Raw genomic sequence first — 21,138 nt, forward strand, 5'->3', positions numbered from 1 at the left:
ACTCATGAAATCCCATAATAAAAGTTCAAATTTGACTGAATGTGCTGCGTAAGTGTTTTTGGTACACATGAGCAGTGAGACGACGATTGTCAAAACAATGTTATAAACCAAATATTAACAGTATCAAAATGTAATGAAACGAGTTTTTTTTTGTGTGTTTTAAAAGAGCTCAATCGTTTTATTGCATTACTACATTGTAACAAAATATTAACACTGTCGAAGCTTCTTAGGTCGAGATATTTCCGAAAACCATATAAATTCATATTGTTTTTATATTTGTATAATTATTCGTATTATTTCACAAATTTTCTTACATGTTTTCTAGTTTTTGCTTTTTCGTCTATTTTACACGATCTGATACCTAAATCATTTACTGATGTTTGTTTTCTGTATACTTCAATATATTTTAACTGCATTATGTGTATGTCAATTAATTTTACACTATGTACTTTATCCTAATTAGGCGGCGACATATTTGTCCATGCAAAAGGAAACAATGTTGGCACACTATACGAGTTTCAACACGTGTTCTATAATACCCTGCCACATAAAATTGTTGATCCCGAAAAAACAAGCATAACTCGAGGATTTACATTTCAACACCATCGAGATATTTCTGGTTATATGGACGGTAGGTGTAAACTCTATACAGTTTTGTTCGTTAGATATGAGATTATAATACGATAATTAATTGTAAGTAAGCCAACCCTGAAGGTGAGCATTAACATATATATTATAGATTGAACATTGCTTGTAGGGTTGCATTCACTAAGATTAACAAATGAATAGTAAACCTTAAATATTGTGTTCCTTTCAACCCTAAATTTTCTCCGGAAAGTGCCTGTACCAAGACAGGAGTATGGCAGTTGTTTTTCAATTGTTCCGTTGGTTGATAGAGTTTGATTGTGTCAGTTTATATGGACTTCCCCTTTTAACATTTGTCTTGTAGTTCAGACTTTTGTTATACTTTTAAAGACCTTTGCATGCGTGTGGCGTAAAAAATATAAGCCTGTGAACGTTAATGAGTTTTTTTTCTGAATCTGATGAAAAGATTTGTGTGGTCCAACCATATATCAGAACTATTACTGCACAATCAAGTTTTTATTATTAAAATAGATATGACACAAAATTATGCTGTGTTGCAATCATCTGAAGATTTATATATTTTTGTTGTGTGTGAATTATTGTGTTTAAATGATGAATTTGTGTTGGTCTGACCTATATATAAAACAGAAAAACGCTTTGGACGTATAACATTTACAAAGTGTTGTTTTCATTTGTATAGCAATGAGTCAATACCGCTGTTGGTAGACTATAAGTTCCATAGAGCATCATCAGCTCAGTAGTCAGTGCATCGGTTCTGACATGATTTACATCGAACCTTTTTTTAAATGTCAATTGAAAATTTTGATATTATTAAAAATCAATAGGGTTGTAGTTCCCCACGGTAAATATAACCTTAGATGGATTTAGTTTGTATGTCCCTTTTAGTCATGTATTGCTCTGCATGTGTTTCTGTACGTAGAAATCTTTTTTTTTTTCAAATGTTTCGGCATTGTACTTCCTGTTGAAGGAAAATGCAGAAAAGAGTTCGGGACGTATAACATTTTTAAAGTATTATTTTCGTTTTTTATAGCACTTGATTGATACCACTGCTTGTAGACTATGCGTACCCGAACGTATAATCAGCTAAGTAGCAAGTTCCTCGGTACTTACATGATTCATAACGTTACTTTCTTGTATTGTCCGTTGAAATATTTAGAAATTATTAAAGAACTAAGGTTCCAAGTCTTTAAGGCAAAGTTTACCTTTGATTGATTTGTGTGAAGTCAAATGTTCTTTGGTCGTATGAAAAATGAAAAAGTTGCACTTTCCCATTAGAACTACATACAATGCATTTGCAGTCACTCTTCATTCAGGAAGTTTTGAGGAGAATATTATATTTCCCTGGAAAGGAGACATGCACTACTTTTTTTTTTGCATATAGCTGTGCGGCATATTTTCAAGTTTTATAAACATTGCTGGATCGCACTGAATTTTTCCATTAAGGTAGATTCATGGTATACCGCCATCTTGGATTGTACAATCGCAGTACACAATCGGTCTAGTTATTTGCTCAAATGTACAAATTTGGAGACAGATTTGCAATTCATTGGGTAGACTGTTTATTTATATAAGGAAAACTTGGTGATTCTTTGTTTTATTCAAAATATTTAAACAAATATCAAATTTTGCGTTTTTAAAATCCTTTTTTTTCAACTCAGCCATTTTAGGGGAGATAACTCTTTTAGTAAAAAATTATACTAGAATGATAGGGAAAATTTTAATTTTTACTTGTAGCAAGAAAACAAGTTCGGTGACACCATTTTTTCTGTTTACTTTCTTAAAACATATTATAAAACCTATCTTCTCACAATTTATTTCAAAATTCTATCTCATAGATTTCTTTTTATGCACACAAATGTGTTTTTTCATGAACAATCTAACCAAATTTAGGCAATTTTCAACGACTCATAGCTTGAAAAATAGCACGGTGACCCATACTTTATATTATATTTTTGAAAAAATCATAGTAAAATCTTCATTTTGACAAAGTATAAGAAAATTCTATCTCAAGAAATATATACCTATGATCTACCTTAAATTTTACTCAACACCACAATGTCTTCCAGTCCTCCTGAAAAATAAGTTGAAAAAATAGACATTTTTATTTCTATCCATTTAATTCTCCAATCAAGTCTGATTTAAACAAAATAATAGTTTGCATCCAGACACAACCATGTAAACGGTAGCAGTATATATATTGATATGCATATTAAATTTCTCCAAAAAAGAGGCATTGCTTGCAAATCACACTTGATTTACGAAGTGCAACCTATAGTGTTATTTTCATTCGGGTACTTTTGGTCATGAATAGCTGTTTTTGTACTTATGCATCTTTTTCTTTCTTTTTTGTTTTGTAACTATGCATTCTAGGAGAAGGTTAATCCAGAAAAATGTTTAAAACTCAGAAAATTAAGGAAGTTTAAATTATTTTTTTCAAAAATTTTGGCATGTGTGTTTTTTTCTGCCATGTGTTTTATGATTCCCATTTTTTATCTTTTTTCTAATTTTGCTTTTTTTTATTAGATCCGGTGAAAAGTTGAAAAGATGAAAGAAACACAAAAACAATCAAAGATCAAGAAATTCGAAAATTCATGATAACGTTCTGAGTATTAACCGCATGTATTGTGTTTATTCATAGGAATTGCAAATCCTGCTACAACTGAAGAAAGACGAAATTGGGCTGTTTTGAGTAATACTGGTGGAAGCTTTGTTGTAAGTACTGATATATTCCGTATACGTACATAGAATATGACGCTTATACAAATTGGAGAAAAATAAGAAAGACAATAAGAAACAATGTGTCGACGAAGATCTGGCCACAACACAGAGAAAAGACAAAAAGAAACAAAAGGTGTTCAAATAACTTTGAGCAAAAATAATAATACTTCAGCAACATCAACCAGCAAAACCAGGATTGAATTTGGATGCATAGAAATGGGAAGCGGTTCGATTCCTTTAGCTGAGTCTTTTTTTGTTAATGATATATATGCTCTCCTGAGAATAAGTAAGTCATGTTCGTATTGAAAGAAACAAAAATATTACGTTTACTGCTTTGTATTGCACAATAATTCTAATTTCTAATGAAAACTAAAATGATTTAGATACGCGTAGGCGACATTTAGCGCTTTAAATCATAATTATACCAAATTATTCAATCTTTATGAAATTTTTATGTTTGAAACCTTAAATTAAGAAAAAAAAAAAATGACATTTTTGCAAAAAGCATCAAAATCAACCATCAACAAGTATAACACAATGGCATCCCTGTCATTTTAGTTTACCAAATATGTCTAGATGGTTTGTTAATTATATTTTGGTGATTGTTTGTTGACCTGATACTTTTTTGCAGTGAATAGCAATTTGTCAAAACAAACTTTTAACAAACTAATATCATCTCGTCTATAATATTTATTAAATATTTGCACAGCATCACATTTGCCAGAAACGAATCTAGGGCAAAAAAGTCCGTTTGCAACTTTTAATATTTTGTTTTTGTTTCTATCATTTTGGAGTAATCGTCCTTGTTAGATAAAAAGATGTCACTGTACGTTTACTTGTAATTTCGTTAATACGTCGTCAATGTTTTTCGTCTTTATACATGCAGGACCAAATAGTTTTAACTTAATAAGAGTTATTCCTATCAAGTGTCTATTTCATTGTCTCTACTTTCAATTCTACAAGTCAAATAAGATGATTGTAATGATAAAATGTATATATAGGTAAACAGCAAAATATTTACCTTGAAGGCATAATTGTTATATGATCGATTCAAAGATGCGTTATATCATTTGAAAAAAACTATTCAGGTTGGCGTACTTACATTAGAACCTATTTTATAAGCTAAAAATTTCTTTGTTAAATTGGCTTTTTAAAACCTTACGCCTACATGGAACAATTCGTTAAGTTTTCAATTTTTAACAAACTTTTCATTGATACTTAGTTGATACTTGGTATGTTAATATACAGAGATATGATTTAACTAAACTACATTTGATGTCATTGTGTGCATTGTTCTTCCAAATTCTTTAAAAAAATAACGTTTGCATCCATTTTTATCACTATCTTCGTAGTCAACACTATAGTGTTAGCATGACCTTTCATTGATACGTTCATTTTCTGTAAATTTACTGTTTATAAAATATTGATATACTCGAAATACTAATATGACTCTACCTCGTCTCCCTTACGCATATTTTACCTTAGCCGTATTGGTATACCTTTACGGAATTTAAGGTTTTTAATGCTCTTCCACGTTGTATTTGATTGTATTTCCAAGTGTTTTGGATCGCCACTTGTGAAATCTTATTTAGACGTTCGGCGCACCCATTTATAAACTTAGTATCTTTGGTGAGTTTTTAAAACCACTTGGTCATTGCCACGGCTAGTTGTAGAGGCTTTGTCTCCTAGTGTAGCATCAGTCCAATAGTAAGCTCTTTTGAGTAGACAGAAATGAAAGGCAAAAGACACCAGAGGGACATTCAAATTCATAAGTCGTAAATAAACTGACAACGCCATGGCTAACAAAGAAAAAGACCAACAGGCAAACAACAGTACACAAAACACAACTTAGAAAACTGAAGACTGAGAAACACGAACCCAACCAAAAACTGTGAGTGATCTCAAGTGCTCCTGAAGGGTAGGCATGTCATTGTCCACATGTTGCGATATCATTGATATGTTAATTTTTATGTAAGTTTACTTATCCTAAGGTATAAATTGCCTTAATATAAAAATATGAAGATGTGGAAAGATTTTCAATGATACAACTCTTCACCAGAAACAAAATAACATAGAACAAATAACTATAGGTCACCGAACGGCCTTCAATAATGAGCAAAGCCCATACTGCATAGTTTGCTATAAAAGGCCCCGAAATGACAAATGTAAAACAATTCAAACGAGAAAACTAACGGCCTGATTTATGTACAAATACAGGCAACAGTAGTATACAGCTGTTCAAAAGTCATAAATCTTAGTTGTATTTGGCAAAACTTTTAGGAGTTTTTGGTCCTCAATGCTCTTCAAATTCGCACTTTATTTGGCCTTTCGAGCGTCACTGATAAGTCTCTTGTAGACAAAACGCGCGTCTGGCGTAAATATAAAATTTCAATTCTGGTATCTATGATGAGTTTATTTTTCGATAGAGTCAAAACAATGAAGGAAAATCATAAATGATATTCAACAAACGACAACCACTGAATTACAGGATCCTGACGGGACAGGCACATACAGAATGTGGCGGGGTTAAACATGTTTGTGGGAGTCCAACCCACCCCAAACTGGGACAGTGGTGTAACATCACAACATATGAAACACAGACAAGACGTGGCAGGGTACTAATACATGACCACAACGAAAAAGTACAGATCTCAGAATTACTGACAGCTATTTAAAAGCCAACAACAACTTATTGAAAAATTATGTGGCTATAACTAAAATCATTTAGCAAATTTTCTGGATGAATTTTTTGGTTTTTGAGGCTTTTCAACTTTGTAATTGATTTGACCTTCCAATTGCAATTGGCCTTCTTAATATTTTAATTCGAGCTCCAACGATGACTCTTACGGAGATGAAATGACTATCAGGCATACCAAATTATTAGCATGGTATTTTTGACTTTTTTTTTAAACACGTTTAGAGATATTTAGTTGATAGTTGATTTGTAAATGTTTAATGATTGGTTATTTCTTAGATTCATTCTGTCTGACCTTCTCTTTCATCCAATTATTGGGATTGTCTTCGACAACTTTTATGGCATTATCAAGTTGACATTTTTCAATTCTGATTGACACCATTTGTAACAATGATTTTTTTTTTGGCATATTTAATGTGTAATTCTATAATCAGAATTTTTATATTGTATATTAGTTTTAATATGGTTTACCTATTTTGACCAACATATTGAATGTGAATATAAATAGAATGAAGTACCTCAAAAGAGACATCTTTTCTATTGGAAACAAAGAAAATGTAAATGACGTTCATTGCGCTTTTGTTTCAGCATGAACGTCTAATTTGTTTAAATAATTTGGGCTAATAAATTAAATATTTTCGAAAATGTCATGAGTAAACTTATTGTTAAAGATCACACAGAAATGGGCTCACAGAATGGATACAGTAAAAGTTGAAAGACCGGATGATGCTATCGGTGAGTTTTAAAATTTCATGATGTTGTAACTCTTCAAGTTTTGTCCGTGAGTATCAAGGAATTAACTTCACACGTGATACATAAATTTGATCTCCAAAAACACGACCATTAATTTCAATAGTAAGTTCATTTAAACCAAAATTTCCTGTTTTGCTGCATATGTGACTGGTGATGCATTTGTCGTGAGAAGTTTTATTGCCGCTATCGATTAAACAGATCATTAAAAATCCAATGATAATTCTTTATTCGGAATTTAAGAAACTGAATGTGATCCTCCTTCTCCTCCTTCTCATTCATAAAGCTTTTGTAACTTTAGAACAGATTGAGAACGAAGCTCCTCTAGATCTTAGACTATAAGAGATATTGTTTTTTGGGATGTTTGTAAGTTGTATTATTCATAGTGAGATTTCCATTTTTACTGATGTATATCTTTTTAAGTTGATCAACAGAATCAATGGATTGGACGCAAAAGAGAAAATGGAAGATTGTTAGAGGATATACAACCTAGAGCTCATGTTAACTTAATGAGAAGAGGTAGTAGAATACATTTGCAAATAGACTCATCATAGATACCAGGATTGAAATTTTGTATTTACGCCAGACGCACGTTTCGTCTACAAAAGACTCATCAGTGACGCTCGAATCTAAAAAAAGTTAAAAAGGCCAAATAAAGGACGAAGTTGAAGAGCATTGATGACCAAAAATTCCTAAAAGTTTTGCCAAATACAGCTAAGGTAATCTATTCCTGAGGTAGAAAAACCTTAGTATTTAAAAAGTTTTGTAAACAGTTAATTTGTAATTATGACCATATCAATGATAATTCAATATACCGTTTTACATGACTATAAAGGATGAGTTACGTGTCAAATAGACAGCCATTCCCATGAGTTGCAGAAAACTGTAATAAACATTTTTCGAGGGCGCTTTTCTGTCATTGTTTCCTAAATATGCCTATCACGGCCATCTATGTGTACCTTTTTTTGTTTTACTATTGTATTGAAAGAAAGTTTATACTTTTGATAAATCATGGTTCGTCGACTATTCAAATCGTAATAATATATATTGCATAATTCTGTTCTTCGTGCATGATAACTAAATTTTTAGAGCAATTTCCACAGTACATGAAAATTAGTCTTAAATGGCAATTTTGATCTGATCATTATCTAAAAAGTCTGAACCGAATTTATAAAATAATAAGATGCGGTGTGTCTGCCAATAAGACAGCTATCCAAATAAATGACGTAGATGTCAGCAACTAAATGTCACTGTACGCTTCGTGTTGTAGGCCTCTTTGTTCCTTTGCTTTTTGAGTGTGTTTGTTTTCTAAGCATGAACTGATTATGTGTCATGGATGGATACCACATATCCTTTGTTTTTCTATTATGAAAGGCCTTCAAATGAAAATAAAAACAATTCAACCGAGAAAACCAAGAGCCTGATTTAACTACAAAACAACAAACGAAAAACATAGATATAAAGCAACAAAACGACAACCATTGAACTACAAACTACCGACTTGGGTCAGGCACATACAGAATATGGTGGGGTAAATAAAATATAATGAACTGCGGTATGATTGCCAATGCGACAGATATCCAACTCAGACCAAATGACATAGATGTTAAAAACTAAAGGTCATCGTACGACCTTTAACAATGAGCATAACCCGTAGGAATTGCAAGATATCAAAGGTCTTGTTATGACAAAGTTTTAACCAATCACCGTACGCTTCGTGTTGTAGGTCTCGTTGTTCCTTTGCTTTTTGAGTGTGTTTTTTTTTAAGCATGAACTGATTATGTGTCATGGATGGATACCACATATCCTTTGTTTTTATATTATGAAAGGCCTTCAAATGAAAATAAAAATAATTCAAACGAGAAAACCAAGAGTCTGATTTAACTACAAAACAACAAACGAAAAACATAGATATAAAGCAACAAAACGACAACCATTGAACTACAAACTACCGACTTGGGTCAGGCACATACAAAATATGGTGGGATAAATAAAATATAATGAACTGCGGTATGATTGCCATTGCGACAGCTGTCCAACTCAGACCAAATGACATAGATGTTAGAAACTAAAGGTCATCGTACGACCTTTAACAATGAGCAAAATCCGTAGGAATTTCAAGATATCAAAGGTCTTGTTATGAAAAAGTTTAAACCAATCCAAAGAGTTAACGAAGAGTCTGATAAGTCTACAAAACAGCAAACTAAAAAACAGTGATATACAACAACAAATGACAATCACTGAGCTAAAACACTAGCCTTGTGTTAGGCGCATACAGAATGTGGTGGGGTTAAACATATTTGCGAGAGACCACATCCTTACCGTTGTCTAACAGTCAAAATAACATCGTATCAACATCAATTGATAAGTCTTGTCATGTTATATCGACACAAAGCACAAAAAACAACTAGCAAACACATAAAAGACACAAGTTCTAATCTGAGAGTACACGAAGTTACTGAAAGCTAGTTTGAATTTAAGCCAATAACAACTCATAATAAATGTATCCAAGACAAAATATTAATCATTGACATTTAGTCTTTTGATAGCAATTCGGGTCATAATGTCCTTTTCAGTTATTCATCTGTTTTCTAGTTTTTATCAGACGTACATCTTCTAGTAGAGCTGATGTGAGATTTGTTATGATAAGAAAATACATAAATATTAATAGATTAAAAGATAATTGATAGCAAAAGTTATTCAATACAAAACTTTTTAACAAAACTATTAAACAAATTGAATAGCCTGTAACACATACTTAGCTTATATACCTAGGTTGGTTATCGAGTTTTTCGTCAGTTTTTTTTATTATTCTTTATCAGACAGATATTGTTATAATGTGTGCACACTTTTTAACTTTATCTGTACATTTTATTGCACAATCATTTTGTAGAAAGTGGGTGCGTCTGGAAAAGGTGTTTATCTTCTTGACAGAATTTAAGATAATACTGCAGCTTTTATATCTTAGTTCAAGAAGGAGAAGGAAGTGCACAAATAGTGAGGCAATCTCTTCCATACACTGAAGAAAACGGCCATTCAGGATTGTTTTTCCTTGCGTACTCAAACAATACAGATGTGTTTGAAAGGATGTTAGCAGAAATGACAAATGGAGAGGGTGATATGCTCTTTGGTCTTTCGGCTAATACAAGTGGAACATATTGGTATTTTCCTGGGATGACAGAACTGGAGAATCTGTATAAGAACATATGATTAATCTGTATATTATTATTGCTATTCATATTCTATATTCAAAATTTGTGCTGCTTATATCCAACTTAATGTTATTAATTATCGGGCAATGCTAGTTCTTTCATTGTAGATTTTAAGTTTATCAAATGTATACAACTATACCATACATATATCATAACCATTTTTTTGCTTCCTTGCGTACTATTATATTTGATCAAATTATTAAACTTAAACTTTTACGGGGTTTGAATGATCTTAATTTCAAAATCTATCTTTAATCTTATACTGCACAATATTATCCATGCAACTCTTATAGTCCAATACTTCCAACATTTTGGGTGTACATTGGTGATGGAATAAAATGAAGAAAGTTTTGTAAGTTATTCTCTGGGACACGAACTCTTTTCTCAACAAAAAACAAAACGTAGAATTGTTATTTTTGTTTTTATATTTGATTTGGCATATTTGCTTCCTGATAAATGAGTTCTTGAATAAAAAAATGTAATAAAAAATGTATTTTTTAAAGACGAAAAGCGCGGTTCAATCTACCATTTTCTACATAAGGAAATGCCCGTACCAAGTCAGGAATATGACAGTTGTTCTCCATTAGTTTGATGTGTTTGAGCTTTTGATTTCGCTTTTTAACAAGGGAATTTCTGTTTTAAATTTTCCTTGGAGTTCGGTATATTTGTTATTTTACTTTTTATTTTACTTAATGTATGTTCTTATGAGATCAATTTCTCCATTGAATTCACCACTTAGTCAGTTTGTGCATTTTTTAACTACAAAATTTTAGATATATTTATTTTTTTAAAGTTTTACCGTATATTTGAAGGAGAGGTTTAGCTAGATATAATAAAGACTTATTAGGCTCAGCATTAAATCAACAAAACGGAATAGAATCCGTGATCATAGAAAATGTAAATTGAAATTGTAAAAAACGTAATTTTTATAGACAAAAACCGCGTTGTACCTAGACATTTTTGCGACACTTTCATTTGAATTAATGGGGGTCCAACTTTTAAGGTTCGTGTCTTTGTCGTAAATGCTGGTAAATAATCTGATTTTCATTTTTGTGCGAAGGAAATGTAAGTGTCTATTCTTATGTAATCAATTATGTCATTGGATTACCACTTCGTCAATTTTATTCGTTGTATTAATTTTCTAACTAGAACATTGTAAAACTGTTAAAACTGAGACTTTCAATTTTGACTCCTTCTCTCAAAATTTACTTTTAGTGTAGCTGTTTGAAATTTTACCAACATAACTGATGTATTTTTGAAAACACAATTGATTCAAGAGTTAGAAAATTTGAATGATAAATCGAGATTTTGTTTTAATTTTATTTTCAGTCAGAAGTTTTGTTGCTTAACTTTTTTGATGTGGTTGATATACAATGAATATGTTAATGAAATATTTTTACATTGTTAAAGTTAATCATAATTTTGGAAGTATGCAAATGTATACATTTAACGAATATTTTTCATTTTGATGTTTTATCAAGAGAAGGTAAAACTATGAAAATCTCTATAACGTATTGCCTATAAATGAATAAAATTACTTTAAAAAGAAGAATTATCACCATATTCAGTATTGGTTTAAAATGTCATACTTCCTATTTGTCTTTGACAAATTACAAAATTGTCAAAGTTAACGTACTTTTCTGTACATCTTACTCAATAGACAGTAAAGGCATGTATATGCGTATATCGCAATTATTGTGTACTTGTATTTTCTGGAAACACATTGAGTTCGTCTTATTAGAATATGGAATAGCATTTGCACATAACTGTACGTTTGACTGTTTACAATATCCCATCTTAAAATATCATTTAACAGCTGACAGTAAAAACCGATAAATTAGAAATATATATGAATTTATTGTCATCAGTTTTGATTATGAATATTCAACCGAAAAGAAATCAAAATAGTTAGATGTAAATTATTACACTATATCATTCCAATGCATTATATATAAATATTGATCAGTGTAAATTTTGTAAGCAGGAGGAAAATCGTGAACATTATTTTTTTTCCAAATATGACAAGATTTTGAAGAATTTATATTATTTCTTCAAAAGAAGTCAAATTGATTTGGTATTCAAATTACCTCTTATATTTGAATATGACATCACAGACGGTAACTATTACTTTTTAGATCATTTGATTACAAAACTTTTTTCTATATGCAAATTATAAAAAAATAATATTTGAGCATAAAACAATTTTTTTTTATGCTACAGAAATGTTGTACCTTTGTCTAATAAAAGAGTGGACATACATAGCTATTAATCAATATGACCAATGCTATACACAAGTACAAACACGTAATAATGATTAATCTTATTAAAGTGTGATATCTAAAAAAATATCCGTTAATATGTAAATCAACTGATAAGTTCCTGCTTAATAAATGAAATGTTCAAACTACACCAATATAATCTTTGTCTCTTGTTAAAATTTCAAACAATCACGATATAACTAATAAATATTGGTTTGTGTTGTTCAAAAACCACCTTGTAATTAAAGTTTGTTGGTGAAAAAATAAAAACAAGTATATGTTTGACGAATTTTCGGGACACCGACGCTGCATTATAATATATCAGAAAAAAACAAATGTTACATTATTGTGAAATGAAATTTATCTTTTGTAAGAATCATCTTTAAGTTTCAGATTTAATATTCTCCGATTCTATTTTATATGGAAGTACGAATTCTTTTTATTAACATTGATTTTGTTTTTTGCAAATTAAAATGTAACTTAGTATGTATTAATTTACAGTTATGAACATTTATTGCTCCATATCATGTAGAGCGGTTGATATTAAATTTTTGTAAAACATGAATAATTTGTTAGTTTAAGTGAGCTTCCAAGTATCGTGTTTAGTAACTGCAATTCTCTTAGATCGGTTCTTTTTTCTTTTGTTTTTAGTGTTTGGTGTCGATGAGATGAGACAACCTTTTTCTAAATGATTTCACGAACTCCATCAGAAACTAGGGGTAATATCAGGTGCTCTGAAAGGGCAAGAATATTCTGTTCAACATGTGCTTTCCGTCGGGTTACTCATGAAAGTACAAACCCGGTGATAAGTCTTATTTGGTAGGTCACATTCGGGGAAAAGAAGACGGGATTATGGTAACGATAATTGAAACATATCCGTCGTCTTCTGTGAAATATTCTTTAACGGTTAACCTACTTAGGATGCCGTCCGTAAAATTTTCGAAAGGATGATTTCGACTTCACCAATTGGTTAAAATTGCTCTCTTGTAAGCAGCAACCCTCTTTCAAGAAAGTCATGATAGGAAATGTAACCTATGCAATTTCGTATCAACTTAGAGATATATACTCCATATGCAGACGCTGATTGAATGTTGCTGCATAGAAATGGGTAGTTCACAATATGGAAGCTGAAAAAATATCTCATGCCAGGAATCTGTAAGTTACAGGTTGCTGCATGTTATATTAGGTTTTGAGTTATAGTATTAGCATACAGCAGATAATTGGCGTATTGTTTGAATTGGTTAACATTTTATCATGTCTTGGGTTTTTCTCATTGTCGAAGGCCAGACGGACTGATTTTATTTACTCAAATAATGGTACCAGCTGTGACCACAGAACAATCCAAGGACTGTGTATACTTTCATATTGATCATATAATACACAAGTCATAGCGTTTACGACGGTCCTAGCAGTCTCGCTGATAGACGATCTGACCTGTCTTTTTTTATCCGAATGCAGACGTTTACTTGTTTTTTTAAAAAGACCGTCAGAGTGATCTTTAGTACTCGGGCTGATTGTGTTTCGTTATGATGTTTATAAAAATTTCCAATAAGGCGCGACAAGTGCGACCTTCATATTTTATTGTTCCGGAATATCCTCAAAATTGTACGGAATATGACATTTTAACTCACAATTTTATGCGTCTGAGCAAAAAGTTCAATTATATTTGGAAAAGAATTGAGTTTAAATTAAACAAATTGTGATTACTCTCAAAAGATTTTAATTTGGAATTATTTATTACTATTTTCAAGATATCATCTTGAAGGACAACCATACTAGCACCGTCAAAGATAACCAAAAAATCGCTGTTTATGTGAGATCCATTTCCTATCAAAGAACTATCTTAAATAGAATGTGTCAAGTTGAATTCAGTGAGAAGGAATTCAACACACAAGAAATCAGCATCATACAATTTTTAATCATTCATAATCACCAACACTTTAAAACACGGCCAAAGTAGCACAAAGAAAGGTCGAAATGTACCAGTAAACCAATAAATGTGATAGATATAAAAGAAAAGTCATCTGACTTAGACACAATAAAAAATATAAGGACAAGGGCAGTGATTGACATGTTGCATAAGTTTGTTAAGTTTTAAAAATGGCGACAAAGACAAAAATTGAACCCAGGGGCAACCTCAATGAAAGTATTATGAAAAATGTCAGTATATATATGTCTTCTTACGGACGACCATATGACTGTTGTGAGACATGTCACTTAAATAGCTACCTTAGGATGGTCCCATCCAAGATCGTCCCAAGACGTTCATAAGTTTCTTTGATGCTAACGAATGAATATGTGTATAAGGTAGTAAAAACAATTGTATATTATACTATAAATGTATTGTCATTACTGTTTAGATGTATTCATTGAATTCTACGAGTTGAAAAGTAATTTATTCAAGTTTTAAACTTTATATATCAAAGTAAACAAACTTGTGTTATTTTTCGAAGTTTTTAGTCAAACTGATGGCATCCATGGTTAAAGGACTATCTCAAGATCATCTTAAGACTTCCATTGAGTTTTCTAACATTACGACATAATTTATGACATGTCTTATCTGGTAAACATGTTATAGTCTTGTGATAGCATTATTGATATGGCCGCAGTATTATATAATTACATTTTGACCAACGTACTAACGTACATTCAAACAACACTTTTTAATACCTCTAGATATACGAGTCATAATGTCAATCAACATATACATATGAGAGATTTTTCTTGTATTATAAAGTCACATAGCTATTATGAATTTAATAAAAGTTTAATAACGAATCATGAAGTTTAACCGCACCGAGATTGATAACATTTCCGCTTAAAAAAAAATAATTAGAGAAATATAAGAGTTGGTAATTTTGTTTTCATTGATATTCAAATGAAATTTAACCATTCCAACTATTTCTCACCGATTTCAACTTTGAATGAAATAATCATCTTCCGGGCTAGATATAGATAAAGAATTTCAAACTGAAAACTTTATTGTAAAATCTTAAATTAACACGATCAGAAGTTATATGCCCGCGGGATTAAACAGTTTTTGGAAGTTTTATGCCTCTTAGGGTGGGCGGTATGCTGTCCCAAAGTCGGAAAAATCTGGTGCGACTTTTCTCCTATTTCTTAAACTGGTATGACCAGGAATGCTTACAGATGTATCTCACTGTCGTCTGCATATACATATAGGGTAGACTCCTGGCGGCACATAATACAAAAAGTGGTTAGATATGAGTGAAACTTTTCTCGGTATGGCAGTCAAAATATGGTCATTTCAGCCAGCAATCAGGGTTTTTTTCCCGATTTGTGTCGCTATTTCCCTTCACCTTGATTGGAATCGTAAGAAGTCGTTTCCCTAGCGGAATCAAATAATCAGTAGTCACATGCTCGCAGACATACACTGTTTTTGAAAGTGTCTTGCTACTTTTCTGTGTGGACTAGGCACCAAAGCGGAGCCCACCCCTCCAAAACACCAAGTATTTTTCTGATTTTAATTTTTAAAGTTCGTTTTTAGGCTCAAACTGTCTTAAAATCTGAGGAACCTTACAATAAATAGCCTCAGGTTAATAGAACATGCATAAATTTATAAGAAAAAATACCATATCAAATAGTTGACCTCTAAAAGTATGGAGAGACATTGGAGCCAGAAAACGCTATTTTAGGTAAGATAGTTATATATTGTGACATAGTAAGGGTTAATGATTTCGTGTTGATTAAGGGTGTAATTATGTCTTCATTTTAATGGAAATCATTAACCATCATTTGAAATTAGCATAAATTTTTTTTTAATATAAGACAAAATTGATCTTAGGCTATACTTTTTGTTCTTTTTGTTTATAAGCTCTTCAAGATCGAATCTTTATAATTTGTTTTGAATTTTAAATATTTATGCCTCGAGCATTACTGAAGTGACATTTATTGTCGAAATGAGCATCTGTTGCAAAATAATTGGAACCGTTAGTGTTATTTCTAAAATTAGTTTGCATTTAATAGTAATGCCCATATTTCATTATTTTTTTTATCAAAATTCACACACCCTCTTTGGCAATCGTGTACTTTCATGCCTCTATTTTATTTCGTTTTCATTATATGTGATTGATATTAGAGAATATAATGGAATTTTATGCGACAGTCATACAAGTGAGAGGTTTAGCTAGCTATAAACCCAGGTTTAATCCACCATTTTCTACATAAGAAAATGCCTATACCAAGTCAGGAATATGAAAGTTGTTGTTCAGTCGTTTGGTGTGTTTGAGCTTTTGATTTTGCCATTTGCTTAGGGACTTTCCGTTAGAATTTTCCTCGGAGTTCTGTGTTTTTGTTATTTAAATTTTTATTGAATTATTCGAAATACTTAGGGTTTTCTAACTCCGGTCTAGATTGTTTTATCAGGTTTTGGCACAACCCTTCGAAGTATTTGGCTTTCAGTACCCTCAACTTTGTATTTGTTTTGGCCTTCAGAGTACTAAACTATAAGTCTTGGATCTTTGTTGATTTTTTACCGCAGTCAATTTGAACCTTTCATGTAAGAATTTGTTAATAAAAATTAAGCTAATACGAATTAGCTAAATATGATTATCAACAAAGGTTTAATGATTTTAATTACCATTCCAAACTACAAAATGTAACATCTCTCCATGTAGTTATTGTGCTACCTTAAATATACGAAAAAACAAAATTATATCGCTGTAGTCAATAAATGAATACAAAATTTAAAACTTTGCAAAAGCTGAATCTTCTCAATTAGAGATGCTTTGTGTTTTACGGTCATGAGTTCTTTACATTTTATTCGTGGTGAAGATGGTAAAACGAGATACAACTACCAAACCGTCTTTGCATATAGCGTAATCATCGATAATTATTAACAGAATTTTAACATACTGTAAATTCAGAAATTATTGCGTGCATTTATTATTGCGATTTTGTCATTTTTGAATAAAATGCGATTTTAATTTTTGCGATATTGAGAAAAATCCTGTCTAATTCATATAAAAGATTTCAAAATGCGAGTTTAAATTATTGCGATTATAACCCTGTCGCATTTTTCGCAATAATAAAAACATCGCAATAATTTCTGAATTTACAGTAGGTGAATCATTAGCACTTGATTTCACCCTGTATGTTTCTTTGAGCTGCGATTCTTCATTGTTTCAATCTAAGAATGGTCAATATTTTCGCACAAAATACTATATCAAGTTATATTTTTACTAAGCCCATGTAGAAAGTCATTTGCATATTTCAAATAAAACAAACAACAACCTTATCCGCTGATATCTACAAGAAATATTGTCTCTAACTAAGGCATATATTTCTTAATATAAAAAAAATGTATCCCTTTAAATCAACTCATCTAAAAGACTTTTTTCCTTTTTAATCCTTGATATTGTACTTTTTTATATTAATTTACACACACACACACACATCTTTTATAAGAATAAAAAGAGATGAGTCCTTTGCAATTAGTTGTTTTTCTTCATCGCGATAAAATATTCCTTTGATTCCTTCTAAATGAGGTAAAATTGAGATGTTTATTTTCAATAGGCGAGAGTTTGCAGTGTTGTTTAAATTTGAATTAGTGTGATAGAATAATTGTGGATTGTTACTACGAAAGCCTGTAGCTGCGTCTAATCTACTATATACCATATTTCATTTAGTTTATGAGATGTTTTAATGATTTTATATGATATCTTGAAAACGGGTAAATATAAAAACGACTGGCAATATAAATCTGTCGAAAGTCAAGAAAATGGTCAGTGATTTCATCAGTGTATTTATGACTTTCAGAGTTTTCATAAATCAAATTGTTCTGAATTACAACCTACATATAGAAATATAACTCACCATCCTTGATCTTTTATCCTGTTCGAGGTTTACTCGCTACAAAAAGCACAATAATGTTAATAATAATGATTTCTTTTATAAGCAATTAATAACGTTCCACCTGTGATAGTAATACAAAGAATAAATTTGAAGTATGCGGTCGATATAAAGACAAGCTAGACAAAAAATACCCAACCAAGATAGAAGGACCCAGTCATGATAAAATGATCCAACCAAGTTAAACAAGTATTCAGTGAACAATCTTTTTAATTAGCCAAGGAAAGAATACACAGGCAAGAACATATCACATGAAATATATCAAAATAAAAAAGAAGAAGTATACCAGAAGTGTAAAAAAAAACAACTCAAAGATATCAGGATGTCGCTTCTCCATATCATTTTAAAAAACGTAATCTTTGCAATATAGTAAACTTCTAAATGAAAAGATTACGTTTTTCGAATAAAGAATTGAATTGACTGACTATTCATTCTAAATTTAAATGAGGAATATTAATAAAGACGAAAATAACTTTGGATTTCGTTACCATAAATTACGTAAAACTTTTACTAAATTCTTTCATAGATACAAAGATTTGATTAGTAAATTTGGCTGTACATATAGAAAACTGATTAAAAACGGCATTTCACATCCTAAATTTTACGGTAATATTGTACTTAAAGCGCGGAAATCACTATGTGATCCGTGTAAACTCATCGAACCTTTAAACAAACTTATTAATAAAGGTTATCTTACCAATGTTGTAATTAGATCTTTGAATATAGTTTACATTGGCACAAATATCGATTTTGTCATCAGCAAATTAAAACATAACTAAATTTGTATTCTTTTCAAACGGGATGTATAAAGACACACCCACGTTCATTTTGATCTATAAAGAGGTTAACTCCTAACTATCCTACTGCCTGTCGATACATTTTGTTTTAGCATTGCACAAGTCATGTCTTCTTTGACTGTCCATGACGTTAAAATACTAAATCCCTGGGATGTGTTTTAGTTGATTTTAGTCTCTGATGCATGCTTTTTTATTATAAATTGTTTTTGGCTTTTAACTAGCTGTCAGTAAATAAACTCATCATACTCTCAAATCGTACTTTCTTGTTTATTTGACCTGTTGATACTAATTGTAATGATTTTTGGTTATTTCATGTTATTCAGGGTTATATCTGGTCTATATAGCAGCTTTGATAAGTGTTTGGTATTACTATAAATTTTCACTTCTTCGTACTATGAACATTAAAATTATTTATTTTGTAAAAATAAATCCTTTCTCCATTTGAACTGTACACGTATACCTAACAACAAATTATTTTCATTTACCTGTGTTTAAAGAAATTGCAAATGGCTGATATTTTTGTTCAAGCAAATTGTTTTTCTTAAATTGTTTAACATTTCAGTGCGGTATAACATGTTACTTTAATTATTCTTCCCTTAGTTTATTTTTTTTGTATTTACATTGTATCATAGATCAAATTTATTTGTTCAGTGTATGTTCACTGGTGTTAATATGTCTTTTGATTGAGTTAAGCCATTTCAATTGATATTTTATAATGTGTCTTTCTATGTTGTGATGTTATACTATTGTTTCAGATAAGGGTGAAGGTTTGGTACCATTAAAACGTTAAAACCCGCTGCAATTGTTTGCACCTGTCCTAAGTCAGGAATCTGATGTTTAGTTGTTGTTGTTTGTTGATGTGGTTCATAAGTGTTTCTCGTTTCTCGTTTTTTATATAGATTAGACCGTTGGTTTTCCCGTTTGAATGGTTTTACACTAGTAATTTTTGGGGCCCTTTATAGCTTGCTGTTCGGTGTGAGCCAAGGCTCCGTGTTGAAGACCGTACTTTGACCTATAATGGTTTACTTTTATAAATTTTGACTTGAATGGAGAGATGTCTCATTGGCACTCATACCACATCTTCTTATATCTATTAAACATGAATCGAATTGGAAGCGCATTGTTCATTGTTGTTAAAGCACAAACAGTGCATTGATTTTATTCGAACGGTTTTATACTTGATTCGCTCTTTAAGTTTTTATGTTTGTGTCCTATTTTGTTGAATAAATTGTTTATGTCGGCATGACGTTCATAGCATAAACTTGACAAACGGGACAATTTGGTATTTTCACATTTTTAAAATCATATGTACCCTTTTTTCATGATTTTTTTATGGGGAGCTAAAAACCGATATAGATTTGTATTATATTTTCTTTCGCAAATGGTGTGCATTTATTAAGAATGCTAGAAATGTCATTGCAAATGTTCGGTGTAAACTTTTATCTAAAAAATCAAATTGTTTACTTTGTTAAACAGTTGATATGTTTTGAAGATGTCAAATATAATTTGTTTTTGACTGTTTTAGTACGTTTTATGTAATGATTAGACATGATTATGAGAATTTTAGAAGATGGATATTTACATGAGACAAACATAGTACAACAAAAAGCAACAAAAAGCAACAAAAGCACTTCATCAATAGATTTTTTTTTAGAGATTTGTAATTAAAAAACAGAACCCTTTTTTATCAGAAATATATATATATATATAGATTGCCTAACAATGTAATTTTAACACACTATTTAGTATGTAAATATAAGAATGTTTAAAATATTTACAAAATGATGAAAATAAACGCAATATTTCGCTAGACTAACTAGCTTTATCAAGCGTGCATCTATCCCGGTGAAATCGGATGGAGATGATAAGAAACTTTTGTGTAATTGAATTAATCTCTGTACTGATTAATCCACACTCCCATAGATTTGTATGTCATGTGCTGCTATTTATAGGCACTTATATATACGTGATGTTGTACCCTTTTAGACTGGTTATATATTATATTTTGTAGTGTACTGTATCATATTTATATGATCCATCGCCCCGTAAGATTTATCGTTGGCTATTATTCAGTCATTTTATATATATATATATATATATATATATATATATATATATATATATATATAGGACACAAATCTATGGTGGGTTCCAGATCTATGGCAGATTCCTAATATATGGCAAATATGACGTCATGTCATCCCAATCTATGGCAGATTATTTAGAATCCT

The 21,138-nt window shown here is 30.9% G+C and overlaps 1 long non-coding RNA gene across 1 annotated transcript; it reads left to right on the forward strand.

The window, feature by feature from the left end:
- Positions 1 to 2,871: 2,871 nt before the first annotated feature.
- LOC127705916 (uncharacterized) lies at positions 2,872 to 11,200 on the forward strand. The gene is made up of 4 exons (XR_007984111.1): positions 2,872 to 3,318; positions 6,691 to 6,754; positions 7,193 to 7,288; positions 9,738 to 11,200. It is a non-coding gene; the product is annotated as an uncharacterized LOC127705916 (long non-coding RNA).
- Positions 11,201 to 21,138: the final 9,938 nt, after the last annotated feature.

This window comes from Mytilus californianus, unplaced genomic scaffold (assembly GCF_021869535.1).
Source record: "Mytilus californianus isolate M0D057914Y unplaced genomic scaffold, xbMytCali1.0.p SCAF_6, whole genome shotgun sequence".
Lineage (NCBI taxonomy): Eukaryota > Metazoa > Mollusca > Bivalvia > Mytilida > Mytilidae > Mytilus > Mytilus californianus.